The following is a 26,247-nucleotide window of genomic DNA, read 5'->3' on the forward strand; positions in this document are numbered from 1 at the left end:
ATCCAGACTCTTTCATCTTGAGTCTAACACCGAGGGAATGAACTACCAAATCACAATTGCTTCTTCCTTCTCAATAAAAAGACTTTAGTGCATTGAATTCTTATTCCCTTAATTGGTTTTTTGGTTCTTTGTTTTATCTGTCAGTCATAACCAACTTGCTTTATTCTTCTCCCACATGTTCTTTATCATTGATGAGCTTGCATGAACTCTGTCTCTATTGTAATTTATCAAAACAGTAACAGGATTCACCAACTGTATTAGTGGCTCTCTAACACTTAGACCTACAAGAAAGAACCCCAGAATGGAAGTAACACCAGTTCGTTGTACAGACACCAGAAAAAAAATAAACTTAGCACAATAAAGACTACTTTCCTATTCCACATAGAGAAAGTCCATTAAACACTTTCTTGCATATTAAAGGAGTAATACAGCAATTTAAGGGGGCATTAGATATAACTAAGGAGTGGGTTTGAGGGATTGTTGTGATTTGGTTTTTTAAACCTGGGGGTCTAGAAAGGTCAGTAGTTCCATTTTACAAGTTGGAACTATGGCAGATTTTGACGCCTTTCTTTGTAAAGGCTGTTCAGACAAAGTTGATGGGAAACAGCAATACACTACAAGAGTCTGTTAAAGACATAACTCCATGAGAAAAACTCTGTTTATATCGTATACTTTGTAAATTATGACACGATTCTGTTGAAATGTGTCTTTTGACTTTAGTCACCACGTGTAACAAAAAGCAATCACAAAAATAACAGCAAAACCATTGAGATTTTTTTGGGTGCATTTTCTAGCCAATAATGTTGTCAATGTAAATATTTAAGTGACTCAAATGTTGATTCCCACACATGGATGGTATTAAATATTTTCCTCAGGTCTTCCAAGCAGTCCATTGAAAAAACATTACCAAATACAAAATCTTGTCCATCTTGTTTGTACAGCTGCAGCACAAACTCAATATATTCTACATAATAGTATATTCTAGTAAGTTTCACTATATTCTAGTAAAACATATAGAAAATAAAATAATTTCAGTTAAAATTATTCAAAGCCAAAAAACCACACAGAGTTTTGTAACAGCCCAGATTAAAACTATTCTGTCATATGAAATGGAGTGGTTCTCCCTACACAACATTTGAAAATTCATAATTTGGTATAAGTAAGTTAATGCAGTTAACAAAATACATACAGGTCCTCAAATATTTGTTGTTAGCCAAGGGAAGAAACAAAATGTAGCTGAAGAGATTTATCTTGGAAAATGAGACCCCATCCCCTGATCAGATAAATCAATGCAGAGACCAGGAAGCCTTGCCATTCTTGTCTCTGTTGTGGATATCATTCTTCTTCCTTTAATAGATGAAGACCCTGCCACTGAGTAGACAACAGTTCAACTGCAAAGCTAAAAGGAGCAAAATAAATAAATCCGAATTTAGCTTTGAAAGAATTTACAATTCTTTTTGATGAAGTAAAAAACTGTTACAGCAGCCACTGGAGGGAAGACTTGGTATCATAATGAGGGTGGAACAAGCAAACAGTATGCTATGTATTGTTTCTGTGAATACAGGATTTTTTTTTTAACCCCTCACTAATACTTGGTTAATTAGCAAAGAGAATAAATAACTTGAGTGATTTGGATTTCTGTTCTTTGACAGAGAGGTGACAAGTCCACTACAGACGAACAGTGGAAAATTATGAAGCTCTCTGAGTGTTTCTATACAGGCAAAGCAAGAACTGCAATTTATTCTAGGCATCAATTTCAAATTGCAGTGTTCTTCAGCTGCATATATATATATATATATATACACTGACCACTTCACATAATTCCTCAATACCATCAAGTTTCTTGTAATAAATACTGACTTTAAATGTGTTATTCTTATCATGTTAATATCCTTAAATGTGTTATTCACACAATTTCTTAGATGAGTCTTTTGAAAACACCTCTGTGGTTTTTTTTGGTATTAGCTACATACAACAAGCAGACTTCCTAATGCATAAGTTACTTTTTTTAACTGAAGAAATAGTTATAGCAAAAAAGTTTATGTATGTATCTTGTATGTATCTTGCTTACCCATGAAAACTTAAGAATTCTGACACAAAATATCTTACACATACTCTGTGCCTCTAACTCCATCCCCAGTAATATTTAAAATAATTTGACACAGAAATATTCTGGTTTCATGGTTTCACCATGACACAATAAGGCTGCATCCAAATAATACCACTGCTTATGTAATTACAGAAAATGGTGGACTCAGAAAGAAATGGTTAATCTTTAAAATTTTTTTAAAATGCACCTAAGAGAACATACAAATATTTCATGTTGTTGCCTGTAAAGTGGTATTGGAAGTTTGGACTACAGACCTCGTGATGGCATAACAGCTGTATTTTTTAAAATCAAACAAGACACCATATTGTATCATTTATATAGCACACATACACAGATTTCGACACACTTAAAATATTCTTCATTGTGCAAATGCAGACAGAAGTGTGACAAATACAGTAAATGATAAAAATGTTGTGTACGTTTTTTTTCTAAATTAGCAATACCTGAAGCTAAGTCAATATTACAAATACTCCAAATTATTGTAGTGTTAATGACAAGGCAGAAATAAGAAGGAAACACACAAATATCTTCAAACAGCACGAGTCCTTTAGGGTTATCTGGACACCATATGAGGGGGTGTTATCAGAATGCTTCTTTGTACTGCACTTCTTTATTAGGATATAATAGAATGCATATTGTACTCTTTGGAAAGTGACATCCCAAGCAAGCTAGGAACAAGTATGGGTTAGATTTGTATAATATGGCTGATGAGTGATTAAGATCCAATTTTTCTTCAAAGAGATAGCTGGGTACAGTTCGCCTCAAGTCCCTTGTTGGTATTGGCACAACAAAGCAAAAAACTACAATGATTTATCTTAGCAGTATTTTCTGTCTAATTAGATTTTATCTTTTCCCACTTTTAGGGCACTACAAGTGGCATCAGTAACAACTGCATCATTTAAGGTTGTACTTCCCTTTCCTTCACCATATCTTTAGGTGCCTATTGGTTTATTCAAATTCAGCTCTGAAAGGCTATTATTTGCAGTCTGCTTTAGACTAAATGGTTTTGAAAACGTCTTCCTCTAGTATAAGAAGGTGGTTCAGAGACAGCACCTTGTGCTCAGCTCTGATGATATAAATGAGCAGCTACAGCATCCCCATGTTAGAGATCAGAAGATCAGTTCAGTAGTGCACACTTCTTCCCGTTTGCTACCCTTAAGCCATTTTAACTTCAGCAAAGTGGGACAGGTTTTTTCTCACACATTTAACACAGACTTACTAAGACTTACCAGAATTCCAAGAAAATTTACCTAGTTGTCCTAGAGCATGCTGCATACCATTGTACAAGCATAGGAAAGACACAAAGGAAGGGGATTAATAAATGTTAGAAGGGAGGATGTAACCACTTAGAATACAAAGAAACTGGCAACAATATTAAAGTCCCTGAACCTCAGCAGATCTTTGTACTCTATCAAAAGGTGGTAGAACTTGCTTATAAAGTACCTGACTGCAGTCAGCACTGAAGTTTGATATACTTGCACACCAACCACCTTCCAGTTTAATTTACCCTGTAAGTTCAAACAACAGATGAGTAGGAGTCATGTGCATTAGCAATATGTGTCAGCAACTCAACTGTACACACTAAGCAGAATCAACATAACTCCACGCATTGAGATTTTAATTGTTTTGGTTCAACTTCCTTGAAATGCTAGAAAACATCTTCATAAACATATGAATATTAACACAAGCAAAAACCATGCCAAAATAACAGAAAAAAGGCAGCACAACCTCAACATATCCTCTGTGATGTTGACAATATACAAACACAAGGTTCAAAATGATCACCTGCAGCAGCAACAGCTTTGAGTACTTGTGCTGGTTTTCTCTGGGATAAAGTCAGTTTTCCTTGTAGCAGCTTGAAGGGTTTGGGTATGTGCTGAAAACAGCATCATTAACACTGATGAGCAGTGTGCAGTGTTCACGCAGCATCAAGGGCTCTCCTGCTTCCATGTGCTGCCCTGCCAACACACAGGTAGGCTGTGCAAGAAACTGGGAGGGGACACAGCCAAGACAGCTGAGAGTAACTAACCACATGATGACACACCCAGCAATAAAAACTTGGAAAAGAAGGAACAGGGAATGTGTGGAATGAGGGTGTTTGTCTTTCCAAGTTAGCATCACACGTGATGAAGCTGTGCTTGCTTTCCCGAGGATGGCTGGATATTTGCAATCCCTTATTTCACTTTGCAGGTGTGCACAGCTTTTCCTTTCCCTATAAAACTGTCTTTATCTCAATCCATGAGTTTTCTCACTTTTACTGTTCAAGGTCTTTGCCCCATCCACTGTTTGGAAAGTGAAGGAATAGTCAGAGGAAGGATTTGGCTACCTGTTGTGGCTAATCCACAACACCACAGTTCAATCCTTTCTTCAATACACAAACTATCCATAATTAGGTGTACAGGACCCTACTTCTGTTGAGGCAGATAAGTAGTTATCTAATTAATCAAACCATCAACTCTGGGAACATAAAAAGTGACCCTGCAGTGAAGGCATGAGAATGCTGACCAGAGAATCCTGTTCAAAGAAGGAATCTGTAGGCAACTTTTACCTACTTCCTGGAAGATAAAATGTTTGCAGACAACCACTTTTTGTGCATTTCTTATATTCCAGGTAGAAAACTCAGCCTGGATTCCTGCCTTAAGAACTTCAAAGAACCTTCTTTAGCTTTCCCAATCTCAGCACCTGGGATGAAGGTACACTGATGAGTAAGACATCAATTTCAAGATGCCTTCGCCATCACCTTCCTCTAAAAGGACAAAGAAAATCCTTCACAAACAGTAGATGTGAGGGAAAATCCAAGGAATTAATATTTATGAAAAACTAACATCCCACAATTAAAGCATCAGGAAAAGTCCATGTAATAATGCTATAATTAGTGGGTCATTTACTTTCCATTATTTAATGAGCCTATATCTCAGCTGATGAGGATGGGGGTAAAAAAAAAGCACTGAGGCAATAGAACTCTTTGGAAAATAGTTGTATGAAATGCTCCTTATTTACAGAGTAAGTGTATTTCCATGCAGTGTATATTACAAGGAGTTATGAGGACTTCCTAGGACATTATGTCATAAGATAGATGAAATTGCCCTGTGATAGCTTATAAAAAAACTGGCCTTGGATGAGATTAATATGCTTGTACTTTGTATTGTTGGTTTTAATGAGATTTCAACTTGAAAATTTGAGTGGAGAAGACTGACTCTCAATAGCCTCGTCTCTGCACATACTAAGCAGTTACAGGACAAAGCCAGAATTTTTTTTTTTTTTTAAACATCATCTTTTCTCAAGCAATTCCATGAGTCAGCTGGGAGAAAAAAATCCCTCTGAACAGAGAAAAACGCAAAGACTATTAAAAGCATCTTCTCTTACGAGAGACACCAAAGTAATTTTCCAGAGTGCCACAGAAGAGAGAGAAACTGGAAAACTCTAGGGAAATGATTTCTGCTTAGGCCACCATCAAAAGCTTCTAAAAAACCCTAGACACACGCCTATGTGTCTACTACTTTAAAATCCCTTTTTTCCCCTCTCCTTCTTTGCTCTTCAGTAACAGCATGACTTTACGAAGGGCTGTCTGCCATGAACTGAAGACCCCCTGAAAAGAACACATACAAATCAGATGGAAATGCACTGAATCCAGGTCTGTAGTCCAGATTTTTATAAATAGCAAGGTATTCCTGATTCTGCTTCAGTCTCTGTGCTGAGAGGTGTACAAAAGGATACTAAATCTATAACACATCGCTCCTTCAAACATCTTCTGGAATGCATACATGCAAATATATGTCACCACCTCACTTGACTTCTCTGCATCTAATGAAATTGCTGTTGATGTCACAAAAATGTATGGAACAGATGGACACAATAGAGAATCAAATAATACAAAACTGAAAAGAGCATGCAGGGCTACTGAAGATAGCAGTTCATCATCAAGCTACCTTATTTCAGAATCAGACTAAAAAGCCTAAATCTCCTCAGTGTACATACCTCTTATTTGTGACCATGTCTGCCTCAAGAGATTGCCTTGCAGCTCTTTCCACAGCTTTTCTTCCTGTAGAACACTTGCTTCTTCAACATGTATGATTTCTGCAAGCTTTACTAATACAGTATCTCAACTGCCATTGCTCTGCCCCTTGAGTGGCAGCATGTGCTACACGATGAGCTGAACCAAGTACAGCTTAATTTCAACCACCTGGTAAGCAAAGCAAATAGCCCTGTGAAATACCTGCAGTCCTCATACCTGCTTCCACAAGATTGTAATAAAGTTGCATTACAACATACATTATATACATGTATTGTATATAATGTGAATAATAGAAATGTGTTACTCCTTTTAGCTCAATATTTGAATAACTTGATTTTTTTATTCTGACTGCATCAAACTCACAATTTTTATTTTTTTCCATATCAGTACATCTTTTCTTTTATAAAACATTAAAAACAACAAAAATAAAAAAGAAATGCAAGTAAATTTTATTTTCTTTACTAGCTCAGCTTTAAAAACTGCAAATCCAATATTTATATAAAAGAATATTCCATCAAGTGTCCATCAGTAGTTGTAACCACACTTCTTTACACAGTTTCCTACTGCCTGATCTACAACCTTGCTATCTCTGCCCAGAGCCGTGACTGACAAAAAGCTGTAATCACAGCATCATAGAGTAGTCCAGCCTGGAAAAGATCTTGGGAAATTATCCAGACTCCTTCTCTTGGACCTCATTTCACTACGTTTTAGCAGGACCTTAAATCAAGTAAGCTATGGTGCTGCCAAGATGAGCCTTAAATATCTCCAGAGAGGGAGATTCCACACGATTCTCAGAAACTTATTCCAGTGTTTAGTTATTTCCAACAGATTTCCCTTCTCCTATGCTAAGACGAAATTTCTGCTCTCACTATTCAACCTTCTGAGCAGCAAACAGCTCCTCTTTCACAACCATCTTCTACTGGATGATTGATGAAACCTCTCCAAGCTGTCTTTGCACTAAGGTGCTGAAACTTGTACAAAGGAAGGCAGTAAAGCTGGTGAAGGATTGGAAGCACAAGCATTGTCAGAAGGAGCAAGGCATGTTTAGCCTGGAGAAAAGAAGGCCTGGGGAGATCTTCTTGCTCTCTACAACAAGGTGGGGGTTGGTCTTTTCTCACAAATAATAAGAAAAAATGGCCTCAAGATGCATGAAGAGAGGTTTGGATCAGGTATTAGAAAAATTTCTTCTCTGAAGGGGCTGTCAAGCACTGAACAGACTGCTGGAGATAGTGCTAGAATCACCATCTCCAGAGAGATTTACAAGATGCGTGGATGTGGCACTCAGGAACACCATTTCTGGCAGGACTTGGCAGAGCTGAGTTAATAGTTGAATTTGAAGATGTCTTTTCCAAGCTAAACAATCTCCTTGAACTTTTCTCCCTGTGTTGAGTTCTCTAACAAGCTAATCATCCTTCTAACAAACAAATCATCCTGGTGGCCATCTGCTGGACCTTCTCCAATTTTACATCAGTATGTCTCCTGAAATCAGGGGACAAACCAGACACACCACCCTAGCATATCCCTTACCCATACCAGAGAATCACTTTGACTTCATTGCTACAAGGACACATTGTCCAGCCGGCCATCCAGCAGCACCCAACCTCCTCCTAAACACAACACTCCAGCCAGTCATACTGCAGTCTAGTATTCCTACGTGACAGATTACTGTTGTCCACAAATACAAATGACAATGATGACAACGAATCTGGCCATTTCATTTGCACCTTTGACTTAATAGCCAGAAGGAAAAAATGTGGAACAAGAGTTCTCTTTTTATTCTTGATTCTTTTGCAATACATACTCATAGCTGTTACCTGCCATGCTATAAAGCAAAGTCTTTGAAAAAATTAAATTCTACTTGTCTGATGAACTACTTCAATGAGGCTAAACAGATGTATCTATGGGACTGGTTTAACCTTAAACCTAAAACCTCTGTCCCAGCAGTAACCACTAAAAGACACTGGCTAAAGAAACTTCAGTCATTCTAAACCAACATTACAAAATTATCTGTCTATTTTGCCGAAAGCACTGCATTTTCTACTAGTTTGAAGGAATGTCTACTAAGGAGAAAAACAGTCTTTAATTTTTTAAAGTGCAGAACGTGACTGAACAGAGATCAGCCAAGTACTGCCAAAAGCAGAAGTAAAAATAAAAGCAAGAGGAGAATGACATGGGGATATGCAACTTAGTTTGACAAAAAAATCATTACAAATTCCTCATTTTTTCTTGGAAGATTCACCATTTCAGGCCAGACAGTCCCTCAAAATCAACCATGTCCTCTTAAACAGAGGCCTTTTATTTTCTTTAGCTACCTGTCCCAAAGGTCAGTAACTTACATTTAACTACAGCAGTTCTTACAGAAAGGCATCTATGGCAATATTCCAGTTATTAAGAGCTAAACAATTCATCACATGCTGTGATGTCTGAAAGGCTAGTCACTGTCCTGTGTACTTTATTTCCAGTTTGAATTACTTTGGCTTCAGTCACTAATTATTGCTAAATCTTGGTAAATTAACTTTTCTATTTTACCCTTACATGATTAGACACCACAGCCAAGTCCTATCTCTTTCTTCTGATAAACTAAACAAGCTTTACAGAGTCTCTTTCTATGAAATTTTGATTTTAACCCAAAGTAATTTTCTTCCAGTTTCTCTGCTCTGTTCAATTTTTTAAATCCCCATTGATTGCTGTTAAACAAAACTTACTGATTAGAATAGCGTGATAGCTGAAAAATGTAACAGCTACAACAGTGTTTATAGATAAACAAACTGTAATTACACAAAAAGAGCACACAATCTGTAAAATTATTTTACCTCCATGTCACCTTATGATCAGACAGATAATGTCCAACCCTAAAAAGTCATGAACAACATACAGGTTTACCAAGGACTGCATGTTAGAAATCTTTACGTCAACATCTACAGCTAATCATATTGATTCCCACGACAAAAATTAATACAAGAAAGGCAGAGATACATTAAACAGTGTGCTGAATGGGAAAAATACAAAGCAGCATCAGCCCCACTAATAAACTCCTGAAAAGCGTATTGTAGGCAATATGCACATTTTCTCAATCAACTGACAATTTTGAAAATATGTGCTAAAATAGCACTACATGTAAAGTACCATTGTGTAAACAAGAATTCTCTTTTCCTGTAATTAAATGAATACTGAACTGAGTGCTACATGCCCACATTAGCAGTATGCACACAGGAAAAAATTCATCTTCAAAGGAAAGTACTACATCAACTACAGAAGAGCAAGCAAAAATATGCTGCAAACATCCACACAGTAATGTAGGTAGCCCTCTCATATTTTACCTTTTTAACTTACTTCAAAATGACAAGAGAAGAAACATCTCAGTTACAACAGCTTAAAAATGTGACATAGACCAAAAAGCAAAAAATGGTCTGTCCTAAATTCCTTATGCTAGAGAAGAAGGAAAAAAGAGGGAAAAAAAAATCTTCGATAAACCAAAACTTTAAGATTCACCACGTTTTGTTACTAAATTCTACTGTATAAAGGAAGGGGGAAAACAGATGGAAAATCATTTGACAAAAACAACCCTACACCAAACAGCAACAAAACCCCAAATCTTGTGAATAAAAGATCAGCAATGCTAGAAAAAATACATGCTCCCTTGATGTACATTCAATTTAGCAGACTTTTTTTGAAATTTGGAAGGTGGATCAAAAAATATGACTAAGATTTTTTTCAAATGGGGAAAGGAAGAGACAGAACACTGTCCTCAGAGACAATCAAAATTAACAAAATCCAAAAATGTAAGCAGAATAGGTATTATTTGAATTTAAGGCTCAAGTGCTTTAAAACCAAGCCCAGAATAGCATAGAAGTATTAACTTTATATTTCTGCTAAAATATATCTTAACTACCAGGGGTTTAACTACCCCAAGGATAAGGTACAAACTAAATGGAAAGCAACAACTACTAATGTCGATATGTAAAAATTACTCTGCTTCAAAATATTTCTCACTCTTGCATGAATCAGCTGGAGTAAATTTATTCCCTCCAATAAATATATCTTTTCATTTACTATCTCTGAAAGTTTACAAAACATACTATTATTTCAAGCTAATACAGCTTGGAAAGGGAAAGATCCAAAATTTAGAAAGAAGCAGAAAAGCTTCTCTAGACTATGTATCTACATACCTAGCTAATACATAATGTTTCCCAATAGTTTAAAATAGGACATGAAGAAACAAAGCAATGAAGATCCTTTCAATGACATCCTGCTTTAAGAAAACCATTACCTGTAGGTGGAAGAACATTATCTTTTCCCTTACTCTGCACTTCTGAACACACCTGGAATACTGTGATGGTTCCAGATACTCCAGGTGCAACACAGACACATACAGCAGTGAGACCAGCAAAGGCTGCAAAATGGTTAAGGGCTTGAAGCATCTGGTATCTGGCTGAGAAACACACGACTACTTAGCACAGAAAACACCCAGGCTGGAGTAGGAGGAGTATAATCAATACCTGCTAAATGCCAGAGGAGACAAAAGACCACCGAGCCAGTCTTCCCATTGCTGTCCAGTGAGAAGGCAATATACAATGGGAACAAACTGGACATTTAAACACCAGGAAAAACTTCCTTAACCTAACGGGGCTCAAACATAGGAATAGGCACCCAGGTGTCAGAGACCCCAATATCATCGTTTATGGCTTCAACATTTTTATAAAGGATTATTGTCCATTTAAACTGTAGAGTGAATCTGCATCAACAAAGGTGCACCAAAGACCATGGCACCCTGAATGGGACCCCTGGGCTGAGGCCCTAGATGGTAAGTTAATTTAAGATAAAAATTATTTTATCTGGGCTGGGGGAGAAGAATGCCACAGGATAATAAAGCCTAGCAGCTGTCTTATCTACTGAAACCAGGTTTGTACACACAGACCCCACTCCACCAAAGAGGGGAGGAGGAGGAAGTTTCTGATGCATGGTGAAAAGTCTCTGGTCAGAGGCAACAAATACCCATTCTGTGTTACTCAAACTTGTTCAGCCAGGAAGGCCACATCTCTAGGACAGTCATGTCAGGGGCTGCTGACAGGGTGTCATGGTCCATTAAAGGGCCTCTGAACAGTTCCCCAGACTCTGCATCAGAGCACTGCATGCGATGCAAGATCATACAACTGATCCAAAGCCCTGCAAGGGACAAACTTGTCCCCTCAGGGGAAGTACCCAGGCATTCCCACCTGGCCCAAATGTTTACCAATCCACTGGATTCTATTCTTTGTTGGTGGAGGACCCTCACCACCTAGAAGACCAGAGGATCAATCAGACGACATCAGGATCCACAGAGGGGTGATAAGTTTCTACTTAACTGTCTGTGTCGTTTTTCCTGTCCTCCCACCCTCCACCCCTTTTTCTATTTGCCTCTTTTATTGTTAAATAAAATAGATCCATTTTTAGTATCATCATTTAATCTCATTTGGTTCTAATTTTGTTTTGGGGAATATTCAAATCTTTAGGATTCTATCCATAACCCACTGAGAGTTCACTTCGCTCCTCTGTGATTAGAGTGGATAGTAAAAACAGGTTACAGAATCTGTCCTTGGAGATACTCAAAACTTATTTAATACTGCCACAAGCAATCTGCTCTAGCTAATCCTTCTCTGGGCACTGGGATTGGACTACACAATTTCCAGAGGTCCCTGCTGATGTCGACAACTCTACCATTCTGTGAAGATAAGAAACAAATATACAAAAAGTGTGTATGGAAGTGTGTGAATTAAGAGCTCATAGTCTCAGCCATCTTAGTTTTGTGTTCTCAGGAATTCCTTCCTGATTCTGAGGCAATCTGCATGGAAGAGCCAAAATTTGTGCATTCCTTACCCAAACGGATACTACCAAAACAATGCTAAGTCTACAGATACCAGGAAATACCAAAATTAAGAGAGCCTGCACAAAAAAAATTCAGCACCTGTGCAACAAAAGTCCAGTCTCATACAAAAAACAACATGGAAAACAAAGAGGAAAGAAGTGATCTCTATTCTCAACTACTTCTCTATGGTAGTGTCTAAGTTTCTATCCAATACAGTCTTGGCAAGCTCCTTTGGGCACCATCCTGTCCCTCTGAACTTCCATGGGTTGCAGGGGTACAACCTTGACCAACTGCAGGTTCACCTTGGAGTTGGCTGATACTGGGTCTATTGGACACGTCAAAAGCTTTTGCAGCTTCTCACCTGAAGACTCCTTCTACTAAAATCTCGCCACACAAACCAAATACAGAAAGCATAATTGTATCTGGTTTTTTACCACTGCACTTCTGCCATTGTCAATGCACTGAATGACGATACTCACTTAAGGAGCTACTCAGTATTTTATCCAATTCCTCCTCTCCCACACTTAAGTGCCTTTCAATCATCCTCTCCTATTCCTCTCACAAGCTCACTGTTTCATTTGGCCTCACATTCTGTCCTGGGAGCTTCTAGTGCCATTCCTTTTCCTTCCCAAGTTTTCATTTTAAGAGCTTTCAGAGACACTGCCAACTCAACTCCTTGTTCCCAAGTTCCCTTTGTCCACAGTGCTCCAGGCCCCTGGTTTCATTCATCCTGCCACTACAGAATGAGTATGGAAATGACAAAGCCAACTGAGAGCTTTCCTCAGACCACACTCCCTGTTACAGTCCACTGACAGTGGATATCCTCAGCCCTGTGGCAGAACAAACACAGTCAGTTCTGTGGTGCTGGCAGGCACGCCCAAACAACAACCACAGCATGTCTTGTACAGGTAGAATAGCTGGAGATTCTTACACAGATACTGAGGTTGATACCTGACACAAAAGTAGACTACACCAAGCATCTTCTTTCTAATCTAAAACACCAAAGCACACAGCAACACACCCCAGTGTATATGGTAAGGTACACCTTGTATAGATCTATATATATTTGGAGGTCAACTGAAAGGTGTGCTGCTTAGGCACTTCTCAAGTTTTGAAGATGTGCAACAACAGTAATTCCACAACTTCTCTGGGCCCCACTTTCATGTTTGACTACCCTCAGTTTTATTTTTTGGGAGGAAGCACCACCATTTCCCATAAAGCAAAACATTATAATACCTGCTGCCCTATACTGTGAAAGATGAATGCAATTTAGAACAACCAATCAAAGAAAAAATACTACATTATCTACACCATGCTCCCTTTTTAGAAAGCTAGATAGTTTAACATTCCCACTGAAATACAGCTTTTTTATATCCCTGTTAGTAGAAGTCTCTGAAGACCATGACTCTCTGAAATTTTTTTAACAATGTTCTTAAAAATGTTGCCCCTGGACATTACTGTGAAGGCAAAATCAGAGCTTCTCAAAATGAACCCACTACTAGCTTTAAAAAATTCAGTGTCTGAAACAAGTTTTATCTTTCATCTCAAGAAAACGCAGGTATGGGTTGACATCCTTGGACTTTCCATCTCAGTATATGCCTATTTCTTCATTCCTCTTTCAACCAACTACATCAAATAGGCAAAAATTCAAGCTTCTGGGTTTTTTGGTGTAGTCCTCTTGCAATTATTCCTCGGGGAATTATTGTAATTTTTATGACTACTTAAATACCAGAAAGAAGGACAAAGATAATAGAACTAACAGAACAAGGAATGAAAACACATAAATTTAAAAAAATCTTTAATTGCCAGAGAATTATGTTCAAAAGATAATGAACAAGAACTTGGAGCTCTCCTGCAGGAATGTACATGCAACCTATTTGATGTTAGTGAAGTTGATAGGATGATTCACATGAATGTAATGCTACAATTCAAGAGATATAACCTATTTAGAAAGAGCAACAACAGAGAACAAATGGTACTGTGTGCCAAAAATGTCACTGTCTTTTTCTGAGTCACTGACAATAAATAATCATGTCTTAATAAAGAAAGTACAAGTCAGGATACTAGCTGGGGTTTGCTACAGATACGAAATTTCACACAGCAAGGTGGTTAAGCACGTATTGCTCCTTGATGGAAATAAAAGTTTCATTATCACAGTGGACATAACACAGAGTGAAATAACCTGGAGCCTTCATGCTGCTATTATCAGAACATGCTCAAAGTTTCTAAAAATTGAGGACAATTTCTTATACTGAGAAATGTTAAATTCAAGCCAAGGGAATGCTATGTTCAACTTCATCCAAGCAGATAACAAGTACCCCACTGTTTTACAGAGAGTAAATACAGAACAAAAACCCTTCCTGCCCCCAGGTCTTAGAATTAAAAGACATGTTCACAAACACATCTTTGCAAAATGACTTTAGCAGTCCCACCCCCTGCCCATGCTATCCTATCCCCTCAGCTGCCAGAACTCTTAGTAGCAATGCAGAGAGAACCAGTTCAGGGAATCATATCTAAGTTAAACCAAAACAGGAACTTGATCTGAGTTAAAACTTAATTTCTTTCTTCTCCCTCCCCCTTCTCCTTTTTTTTTTTTTTTTTTAAGGATACACTTTGAATTTATCAATCTTCATATTTAGTTCATTACCTGGTGCAACGGAAGTGACAGAACAAGGAACAAGCTGCTGCCTAAAAACTTTTCAGCCTGATTTCCCAACATGGCCAAGAAAGAAATACTGAGAGACCAAAAGAAGGACTCAAGAAGTCATCATTGTGGTAGGGAATAGTTTATGCTTCCAAAATTCAAACTCTGCTATTCCAACATTTAAAACTATGTATAAGGAAATTTCCACCAATTTCTGACTTATCAATTAGCATGTGTCAAGTACAAGCTTTGATTTTGATGGCTGTGCTTGCTCTGAGATCTTCCTCTTAAGCTTGCAGGTAGGGTATGCTAGCACACTCCTGCAGCATGGGAGATACAAACGTACAGATACAGAATTCTCTTTCCAGATTTTATTTCATAATGCTGAATCATATGCTTCAGTGGGGAGATACTCTTTCAGCATAATGATCATTATTGAAGACATAGACTCTGTGTATGAACACATCTATTTATTTCTCAGTTCACCAAATTTTAATAATGCTCTTATATGATGCCTCTTTCACTGCCAAGGCTTCCTGTTAACCCATTTCTTATCAGAAATACTTTCAGGTTTCCCTTTGACTGTGGTGCCTGTATTTATTCAAATCTAGCCCACCTAACATTTTCTTTCTTGAGGTGGGTTTGCAACACACAGGTACAAGAGGAATGAGATGCCCATTTGCCAGGAAAAAAAACAAGATGTTTTCAAGATTTGCTACACATTGTGCCTTAAAGAAGGATGCAAAGCAGAGCATAGTTTCCCATCTTCTTAAGTTAAACAAGGATTAGATATTTGCATGCATTGTATGCTAAATATGACAGCCACTCAAATGCACATTTCAAGGCTTTATAAAAGCCTGGCTTGCAGAACTTTAAAAGAAACTATAAGTACTACATTATTTGTTAGGTTTGGTCTTCAACACAGAATTGCAGACAAACTGGAGAGTACCTGGCACTCTGACAACACAATCAATCAGAATTACATCATCCATATTCTCAAACAAACAGTTACTACTCCAAAAACTAAGACTCAGAAGTATAAAACAGCTCCGAAGTACAATAAACCACATCTCTTCATACTCCTAAAACAGAACAATGAGGAGTCCACTATGCCTACTCCTAAAAGAAAATATACCACAGACAAGGATGACAAGAATCCAAGAGAACGCACTTTTTGCCATGTCCCACCAGAAGCCTTCACTATAGACACTGCATAAAGGTGATACAGGGAAGAAAGCTTTATGGGTCAGTAGAATATCTATATTGTTGCTGAAATGTCCAGAGAATTCAAATCAAGTACTTTAAAAGATGTACTGCAAATGGAAAATGGCAACTTTCTGGAGCTTGTAATTCAGACAAATCCAGACTAGCTACCTTGGGAAACAGTACAAATGGTAAATTTCCAAAGCTATCTTCCTATTAAATTTCATACTTTTTACCTACATCTTGGAGAGTTGCTTAGGGGTACTTAAGAGTAATCAAGAATATTTTCAATACAATCAGAAACATTTTCAGCATGTCCCTCTTAAAAAAAAAATATTAGTCTAAACTTATCTATAGTAAAATTCCTTATTGCCAATTGAAAATTACTAACAATAAAAAATAACAGAAACTGGAAAAATATAGTATGATGGGCCTGACTTCAAAATCACAGGTGTTAACAAACATAAGCACTAACCTTACCTGTGCTTCAGGTATGGACCTGCTTCCAGTCAACACTGCAACTCACTAACTTGCAGTACCACTGACAATGCGTCCAGCTAATTCTTATTTTAATCATCATCGCTCTTTCTACACCTGCAAGAAAATTCTTTTATCTGCCTGCCTGAGTGTCCTGGATTTGGCTGGGTTAGAGCAGCTGTGTTTTGGATTTGGGATGAGAATAATGTTGGTGGATGGTTTGGCTATTTTTAAGTAGTACTTACCCCAAGTCCAGGACTTTCCTATGTCTCATGCTCTGCTAATGAGTAGCTGCACAAAAAGCCGAGAGGGAGCATGGCGAAGACAGGTGACACAAACTTGTGTGACATTCCACCCTACAGAACATCATGTCCAGTATATAAACTGGGGAAACTGCCCAGAAAGGGGGGCTAGAGGGGGATGATGGTTCTTCAGGGATGGGCTAGGTATTAGTCAGCAGGTGGTAAACAACCATACTACACATTACCTGACTATCTTGAGTTTTATTTTCCTCTTCCTCTCCATTGCAATTTTTAGAATTAGTAGTATTGTATTTTATTTTCTTTCAATTATTGTACTGCTTTTATCTCAACACACAAGTTTTACATTTTTTTCTTGATTCACTCCCCATTCCACAAGGAAAAGGGAAGGGAGTGATCAATCAGCTGTATTGATACCAAAATAATGAGAAAAAGGACTAATGTAGATATAGTAGTAGTCATGCTAAGGCTTAGAAAACTGCAGTTTTCGGACAGGCCCTGAGAACCTACCTTGTGAAACAATAGTGAAAAGAATTAGTAGAGCATATAGAACATTTAGAACTGTGAAAACAATAATCAAAGGATTTAGTAGAGCATATAGAACATCTAGAAACTTTCAAGATAAGGCTAAAGTATAATAATAAATAAAGGGTTCTGGTGATGGGCAAACATGCAAGAGGGATTAAGGGGGGTAGCCTATAGTTCTGAGCAGACAAGCATGCAGAATTTATAACGTTTAGGAATGATACCTGCAAGATTTATGTATCTGTATTGTTTTGAAGAATGTGTATTTCTGCACATAGACCACTTTGTAAAAAGGTATAAAAACCTGATGGAAAAAGGGAACTGTGGGATCCTGACTTTGGACGCTAGTCCGCAGGTTCCACGGGCCCTGAATAAAGCACCGCATAAACTAACTCTGTTAGTTTGTGTTCTGTTTGGGGCATCGGGCAACAGTATGGTCCTTAGTAGTCAACTGCGGTTAAACCATAACAAAATAAATAGTTTTCTTACAGAAGAGTTTCTTAAATCAACCACCATACCAAATATATTGACTCAGCTAATAGTGTTTTTGCTAACACAATACTTATTTCACCTATGTATTTAAAATCCATACCTATAATAGCCAAATGTTTACATAACAAGCTTAGCACAGATTGGTCTCCTTAATTTCTAATGGCCAACAGAACCTGCAAGAACCAGAAATCACCGTAGCAAAAACACCTAAAATTAACCTGATAAAGTCTTATTTTGTTCATCTTTCCTCTTTGGATACACAGTCAACAGAATACAAACTGCAGTACCAGAGAGGTTTCATCCATATGGTCAGTATGGTCCAGGAGAGCATAACAGGAATAAAAGCAGTAAAGATTTGACTAGACAGCAAAGTATGCCACCAGCCACACCAGCATTATCATTACCAATCAATACATGGAACAGACTGCTCACAGAAGTGGTTGAGAAGCTTTCGCCACAGTCAACTAAAGTACACAGCAATTTAGGATGCAGATCCATGATCTGCTGAAGTCTGTATGACACACTTTCAGAACCTCTCCTCCTCCCAGATTCAACACTCCAGCCCTACATCATTTCTTATAGAGCCACAGCAATATTCGGATTTTGCGAGACCTTGTAGCTTATCCAGTCCAATGACCTAGCGTGGGCAGCACTACCTTTCACAACACCAGTTTGTCCAAAACACCTGCCTGGCCCTTCCATGTCACAGGATGGGGCACCCACAGGCTCTCCAAACAGCGTGCTCTTATGTCTCAGCATCCTTGCTGTAAAAAAAAAATTCTTTCTGGAATCTAATCTAAACTTCCAGTTTAAAGCTGTGGCCCTGTGTCCTACCACTACTACCTGTGAGGACATGTATGCCAGTGAGCAAGCTAAAGCAATGACAGAGAAGCATTCCTCTGTATGAGCTGGATCAGCTTCTTTACCTAGCTCACTATGCAGCCAGCTGATCTTCCACACAGCTTGGAGAGATGCGGCAGGAAGCAGAGAGGAGTGCTGCCCATTCCAGCAACAAGGGATCTAATGTGAACAGGCTGTGAAACTGCACCCTGGGCACCTTTTCTAATAGAACAGGTCTGTGGCTGGAGATAAATAACTTTTGGTCCCAGTCTAATTCATAAAAGAAGTCAGCCACAAAACAAAAATCATTACCAAAACAGGTATATTAATAAATAACTGCTGATGAGCTGAGCAGAAACGCAAGGATGATATAAAAGCAAACATTGTCTTTTCATCTGGCAAAAAAACTCAGTCACATTACAAGAACACTGTAAGGAATGCTGTGAGTAGTTAAAATATTATGTTCTCAAAGTCCATACAGCACATAAAATGCTGAAAAATAACCATGAAAAATAACGAATTTAAATCCATTAAATTATATTCTGGGAATTCCACTCAGTACAAATCTGTGAAACTCATCTACAGGCTAAGTAGATAAATGTACAATACATGTAAAAAGAAAAAAAAATGTCCTTCTAAAGCACCAAACAAATTCACAGAGCAGTATTAAATTTCATAAGAGGATGTTTTCATGTCCATTGTTAACCAGTTTGTTTCAGTAAGCTTGTGAAAAAAAAATTAAAGATATCTATTCATTCTTTGTATGTATGCTTTACTTCAAAGAATTCCACTAATCTATTGTATATCTAAAAAACTCCTCAGTCACGAGAGCACATTGTTCCCCAAAGGAACAGTGGGTCAGATTCAAAGTACCTGCAATACAGTTGTATTCAGGACTTTTTCTATAGAGCCTGGAATGGGCAAAACCTCCAGAGTCAGTGTTGAGTCTTCAAGGGAAAAAAAAATAAGGTTGTGAACTTGAAAGAAGAGATTCGAAAAGATAAATCCCCACTGAGTAATTATAAGGAGAAGCTCTCCCAAACATTTGCTAACTAGTACATAAAAGGCAATTCAGTAAAGTCCATGCTCAAGTCAAGTCACAGATTTAAATATAGTCATAATTGGCTACAATCACTGAAAAGGCAATCTCAAGAAGACAGACAAAATCCAAGCACTGGGGAGAAAACTCCAATAATTAAAGGTATTTCAGTAAGGCAGAGAGCACTCTGAGCGTTCATGTGAAATGATGATGCCCTTGTCTGCCTCCAGCTGCTCAGTCCTGTTGGCCTGCTGGAAGTTTTAATCTCATTCCTACACCTACCCGCATCTGCTAACCCACTGCAGACAAAAAGAGTCAGGTTAGCTTAAACACAATAAATATTACAACCATCTTAACCCACCATGTTCTGACAGAGGTGGGCTGGGGAGTGCCTAGACTAACACCAGCGGTGGCAGGCACATCAGACCTCCAGCTGGCAGGCAGGCAGCACTGGCAACACTGGCGACTTCAGCAACAGCCATCACCCGGGGCTTCTGCTGCAGCTACCCTGCGAAGACCAATACTCTTGTCAGCAAAGAATCTTTTTTTTTTTTTTCTTTTAAAAGAAAGTGAAATAATACCTGAAATACTCGTAGCAGGAGATTTTGCCAATTCCAAACACAGAGGAATATATAAAGACATCCTTTCTGCATTTTCACATTGACTGCACTCTGACACAGTCCAAGCCGCTTCTTCAGTTGTTAAAATTTTAGTTTCCTTCACACAAGAGCTTTTTCACTTTTTCCTACATGGTTACAAAATACCTAATTTTAACAATCTGTGGGCCTTCATTAACCACAACCCTATCATGAAACAGCTTTGCCATTCCTAACAGAAGAGGATGCCACTCTCTTTCACAACCCTGCCTCCTTAAAGATTCCAAGAAAATACTACGAGTTCCTAAAAGGACACCACCTTTCTGCTGTATTACTGGTATTTCTTCTCCTTTGAAGGCAAATATTATTCACACCTCTGCTCTTTAGTGTCCCAAAATCAGTGCTCCCTTAAGACCAAAGGTATCCAGTTAGCTTTGTAACTCCTGTCGCTTTCATAAACACTTCTTTTACCAACGATGGTATGTCCTGAACAAGGTCTGTTACCTCCTCACTCCAACCTAATACTTTAGCCAAAAACATCATGCAAAAAAAAGGTGAAGGGGAAGACACAGTTTGTGAAGACTCAACAAGCCAATTTACATGGCTCTGAGCAGCTTGGCTCATGTAGCACCATAGTTAAAAGTTAGGCATCTGGAAGGAAACCAGTTTATTCTCTCTCAAAAGCTTCAACATTTATCTTGGAAAGAAAAATAAAGGCAACAGTTCCCCAAAAAGAAAAGAGAGTAGTTTTGGAAAGGGACCATCGATGCCCTATTTCTGCTGTTTTAGAATTACAAATTTTGAGTTTTCTCCCTGCCAAACTAAAACCAAGTAAAAGTAACAATTTAAACTGGGAAATTATTTCCCCACACTTGAATAACTCAGAAATGGCAAATGCTTCATGCCCCTTTCTAACCTGTCAGAACAACTACAAGAAACTTAAGTCTAAAAAGAAGTGTTCAATCCCACCTAATCAGAAGAGCAATATACTTGGAATGAAAACTATCACTCAAGCCCAGATACATTATAAATTCAGAAAAATCACGCTCGAATTACTTTTTGTCATTTACAGGAAGCTTGTATTACGCAGCGGAGAAAACTGGCAAGCAGTCTCGTTTCGCAAGAGCAGCTGGCAGCACCAAAACCTGCAGCAACGATTGCAAGGATACACCACGAAAAACAAAACGCTCGGATTTTATGTAGAAAATTGAAAATCATAACTGGTTTCTGAAGTAAATAGGTTCAGCAGCCATAAAATTAAGGGTTACAAATAGTTTTAAAAGTTGTCCCCTCTGTTAAAATGTTAAGCAACTTACTGTTCTTGATATGCATGTTCTGTATCCCCAAGTTGGCCATCTGTTTGTATTTTCCCAAACAATCCCAGTTCTAGTTCAATCACTTCCTACTTCTGCCCTGTCCCTCACTTCGCTTCCGGCCACCTGCTTCTGCCCCCTGTCAATCAAAAGACACTGCCCCATATGCAAAGTTTCCAGAGTTCCCAAGAAACACTTCTTCAATGGAAGTCCTAACTACCCATGAACTAAGGAGCTGTTGAGAAGAGTGGCACCCCTGGACCAACGTGCCCCAATCGAGTGCTGGAAGTGCTTGTGAGGTTGGAACTTCCTTTCCTGCCCTCGGACAGGACTGCATGGGAACCTCCTTCCAGCGTCGCCTAGGCAAGCAGCAGTAGGTGTCGGCCCCTAGCGACCCCCCCCCCCCCCCCAACTCTTCCATTAAAGAGCTGCTATTTAATAAAGGCTTTGGCCCTGCACCGTTTATTACAGTTTCTGGCTCATGTGACAGCCGTGGCATCAGGAAGCAGTTGCGAAGGTGCCAACACGTGGAGCGGCAGCAAGCACAGCGCAGAGCGGGCAGAGCCCGGGCGGTGACACCGTGGCCATGCCCCCGGACCCCCGTGACACCTCTATCCCCGGCAGCCTGCGTGGAAAAGCGCGGACAGCTCGCAGGCCCTGCCACACGCAGCTGCCGCCGCCCGGTCCGCTCCCGCCGCCGCTGCGGTCCTGACGCCACCAAGCACACGCCAGGCCCGCGGTCTTCATCCCGGTGCAGGGCTGGTCGCCGCCACCCCGGCTCGCCCGCCACGGGGCCGCCCTGCCGTCTGAGGCCCCGCGGCTGGCGGCGCTACCCGGGCCGGGCCGCCGCACGTACCTGGCGCTGGCGCTGGCGCTGCCGCCGGCGGGACGGGACGGGAATGGGACGGGACGGGACGGGACGGGAATGGGACGGGAACGGGACGGGAATGGGACGGGAACGGGACGGGAATGGAGCGGGGGGCGCGCGTGCGGCGCCGTCACGGGGAGCGCGCGGCCGCTCCGGGTCTAGTGCCGCGTGCGCTGCTCCGCCCGCCCCCTGCTGGCTCCACTTCTGGGGTCCGCGCGCGGTGACGTCAGTGCCCGGGGGCGCCGCGGGGAACCCGGAAGCGGGGCCGTGAGGGGAGCGGGCGCGGTGCTGAGGCGGCAGGCCGGCCCCGGCTGGACTCTGCTCGGACACCGAGTATCTGAGGAGCTGCGTCGGAACAAAGCCGCGGGAGAGGCGGCGGCCTCCCTGCAACGCTGACAGGGACCGGGTGTGGGGTTCTTTCTGACCCCCGTGAGATGAATGTTGCATTTGTCTTTACAAACAAGCTGTAGATTTGCTGGGAGATAAGGTTAGCACTGAGACATAGAAGAAACAATGTAGGTTTGCTGGTAAATTAAATTGCGTAACGGAAGATGAAAGAAGCAACGGGGGAAAACTATGAGTTCTATAAGAACTAAAAATTAAAAGGAGGGTTCTACATTAGAGGGAATCTCAGATGTCAGGTGTTGTGGGAAGTCTGTGCCTCTCAAGTACCTCAGCCCATGGGGAAAAGAGAGAGGGAAAAGTGGCCAGGAAAATGGGATAACAGGAGGCTGCGTCCTCCAAAAATTTGAGAGATCCCAGGGGAATGCACCTCCCTTTATTCGAATAAAGTAAAAGGACTCCTCTGTCTCCTTCTTGGACATAAACCTCTGGTGTTTGTGGATTAATTTTGTTGACACCCAGGTGCTCTACAGGCACCAAACTCCAGAGCTCTAAGGCTCCTACTTGTCGGGTAATCTTAAATAAGCAAAGTAGCTAATAGTTAAAAAGGTTATTTATTACAAAGCACATCAGTCTCAAAAGGCAATAGCAAGAGCAATGGCAAGCAATGGCAAAAGCAGCAGCAATAAGCAATAAACGAGTGGCTAGAAGCCCTGACAAAAACCAATAGCTAAAAGCAACAACTCTCCAGTACAATACTGTTCTAGAGGATTTTCCCATAAGCTAAGATGCAAACTCAGACCACCACTTTTTAATCTATTAGAATTCTACTTTCTTAGCACACCAGGTTATGTATAGAACTACACATACAATCTATCTTGTTCTAAGAAATGTAAGCAATATTCTTGCTATAACTCTGTTATGTCTGAGCACTGTCCACAGCTGTGGGTTTGGAGCCTCTACTGAAAGATATCAGTGTGTTTACAGCCTTCACTTGAACACTCATTGCTGCCATGGTATTTGAGGCCTTTTACTTACTAAAAACACTGCAGCCCTACTAAATCTTACTGACTTCTATTTTATATGTAAGTGGTTTAATATACTTTAATCCATCCAAAGGTTTTCACTCAGTCTGTGCACCTTGATTCCTCCTTGAGGAATTCAGAGAATCCCCTAACTCACTGAGTCCAACATGAGGCGAGAAACAGCATCTAGATTAGGAGAAACAGCATCTAGATTAGTTTTGCTCAAGTGCTGGTGATCTTACTGGTAAGGTCGTGTTTCCATGCCCAGCTTTCCATTTTGACCACTTAGGAGTTGGTAAAATAGCACTAAAATTGTTCACAATGAGATATTTCAGGCATCTTCAGAAATACATGAAAACTGTGTGTGTTGGCCTACAGTAAAACACTGATCACCACAAGCAGGCCCAACACTTTTTTACTTGCATAGCAAGAAGCACCTTGAGTTTAATTTCAAGGATACAGTGTCTTCTGAGGTAAATAAAAAGGTTCAGCAGCCATAAAATTAAGGGTTACAAATAGTTTTAAGAGTTTTAAGACTGCATGAAGAGTATGTATTGTAGCAGCTAAGCTATGGGAAGTTGAATTTCCTTCTTCCTAGTTCTGTGCTCTTCTCCTTGCAGGCTTCCAAGAGTGTATGGCAGTCTTAGCAGAAGGAAAGAAGACTGGTATGGAACAGAGCGTTTAGAAGAAAAGTGCACATGCCAGGCGTGTTTTGGCAGTAACAGAAGCTAGCAGCAGAGTGTACTGAGTGAGCAGTAGAAGAAAATTCACCTCTGGTAGAGAGAAATGGCTGTAAAACACAAAGCGCGAACAAGGAAGAAGCAGATCAGCAGAGTGCTCTGCATAGTGTACTGTTTGTCAGTGACTCCTGCTAAGAAGGAAGATCAACCACAGCTAACTTTGCTACTACATGCAAATTCTACATGCAGCCTCCTGTGCTAAACAGGATCTTGCTGTTAGGCTTTGAAATGCAGAGAACACACTGGCCTGTACAGTGGAAAGGGAGAAGTGCTGTGTGGTGCGCTTGCTTTCTCCTTAGCTTGAAGTACACTTTCGCTATGCAGAGTTGAAAGAGTGCAAGGTACACTTTCAGGAAGCTAGTCAGACTGCTGTGATATAGGTGGCTTAGGAGAAAAGTGCACCTCTCTGTGTGCCCTGCTTCTTCTATGAGTACCATGCACGTTGATCTTCCTTCTTAGCAGGAGTCACTGACAAATAGCACACTGCACAGAGCACTCTGCTGGTCTGCTTCTTCCTTGTTCGCGCTTTGTATTTTACAGCGATTTCTCTCTAACAGAGGTGAATTGTCTTCTACTGCTCACTCAGTACACTCTGCTGCTAGCTTCTGCTACTGCCAAAACATGCCTGGCATGTGCATTTTTCTTCTAAACCCTCTGTTCCATACAAGTCTGCCCTGCATCTTGGAAGAGTGCTATGCACTCCTTGAAGCCTGCATAGCGAACAGCACAGTAGTGAAAGTAATGCTTAGGAGAAAGCGTGCACAGCACACAGCATTCCTGGCCTTGCACTGAACATACCAATGTCATCTCTGCATATCGCAGCCGGATTAACAAGCGTCTATTTGCCACAGAAAACTGCATGAAGAGTCTGTATTTTAGCAGAAAAAGCTATGGTAAGTTCAATTTCCTTCTTACTAGTTCTGTTCTCTTCTCCTTGCAGGGTTGGAAGCGTGTATGGCAGTGTTAGCAGAAGGAAAGAAGACTGGTATGGAACTGAGGCTTTAGAAGAAAAGTGCACATGCCAGGCGTGTTTTGGCAGTAACAGAAGCTAGCAGCAGAGTGTGCTGAGTGAACAGTATAGACAATTCACCTGTGTTAGAGAGAAATCGCTGTAAAACACAAAGAGAGAACAAGGAAGAAGCAGAGAAGCAGAGTGCTCTGCGCAGTGTACTGTTTGTCAGTGACTCCTGCTAAGAAGGAAGATCAACCACAGCTAACTTTGCTACTACATGCAAATTCTACATGCAGCCTCCTGTGGTAAACAGGATCTTGCTGTTAGGCTTTGAGATGCAGAGAACACACTGGCCTGTACAATGGAAAGGGAGAAGTGCTGTGTGGTGCACTTGTGTTATAGGTTATGTTTTAACTAGCTCCTCTCCCTACCCCCCACCATGGAGCTGCCGGCCCCTCCTCGAGCTGTTTTATCTAGCCGAGTGTTTTTCGGCTTTTAAAGGCTTTTCGCTGCTGCTGCTAGCTGCTCGCTGCTGCTTGCTGCTTTCACTTCTGCTTCTGCTGCCCCCCCTGCCCCCCCCCCTTTGCTGCTTCAGCTGCTTTCCCCCCGGCTGCCTAAACTGCCCCTCTCCCTCTTCCCCCTCCCCCCCCATCCCCAAAATTTGCACTGGCTCCAAAAGAAACAAATCTAAACTTCACAAACCACCTCTAAAAGTCTGCCAAAAAACCTCTGCTGCCCTTCCCGGCGAAGATCTGCCAAGTTCATCTCATCTTGGTCTGTGCTAAAAAGTGTTTCTTTTGTATTTTCTTAATAAAAAGTTTTTTCCACTTTCCCCTGAAAAAAATTCTTTCCAAGCTTGGTGAAAAAGGAATTGTAAAGGGGGGAGGGGGCCCTTTGGAGGTTATTTTCCTAAAATTTGTCCTAAATTTGGAGAAATTATTTTGGTGGCATGTACGGGGAA

At 40.2% G+C, this 26,247-nt stretch overlaps 1 long non-coding RNA gene across 1 annotated transcript in view; it reads right to left on the reverse strand.

The window, feature by feature from the left end:
• Nucleotides 1–22,258, reverse strand: part of LOC306811816 — a 28,926-nt gene extending 6,668 nt beyond the window's left edge. Inside the window, exons 1-2 of the long non-coding RNA XR_013776741.1 lie at nt 22,216–22,258; nt 19,812–19,953 (exon numbers count right to left, since the gene is read on the reverse strand). This is a non-coding gene — a long non-coding RNA (uncharacterized lncRNA). The remainder of the gene's footprint in view (nt 1–19,811; nt 19,954–22,215) is intronic.
• Nucleotides 22,259–26,247: the final 3,989 nt, after the last annotated feature.

The sequence above is a fragment of the Erithacus rubecula genome (assembly GCF_903797595.1).
Source record: "Erithacus rubecula genome assembly, chromosome: 23".
NCBI lineage: Eukaryota > Metazoa > Chordata > Aves > Passeriformes > Muscicapidae > Erithacus > Erithacus rubecula.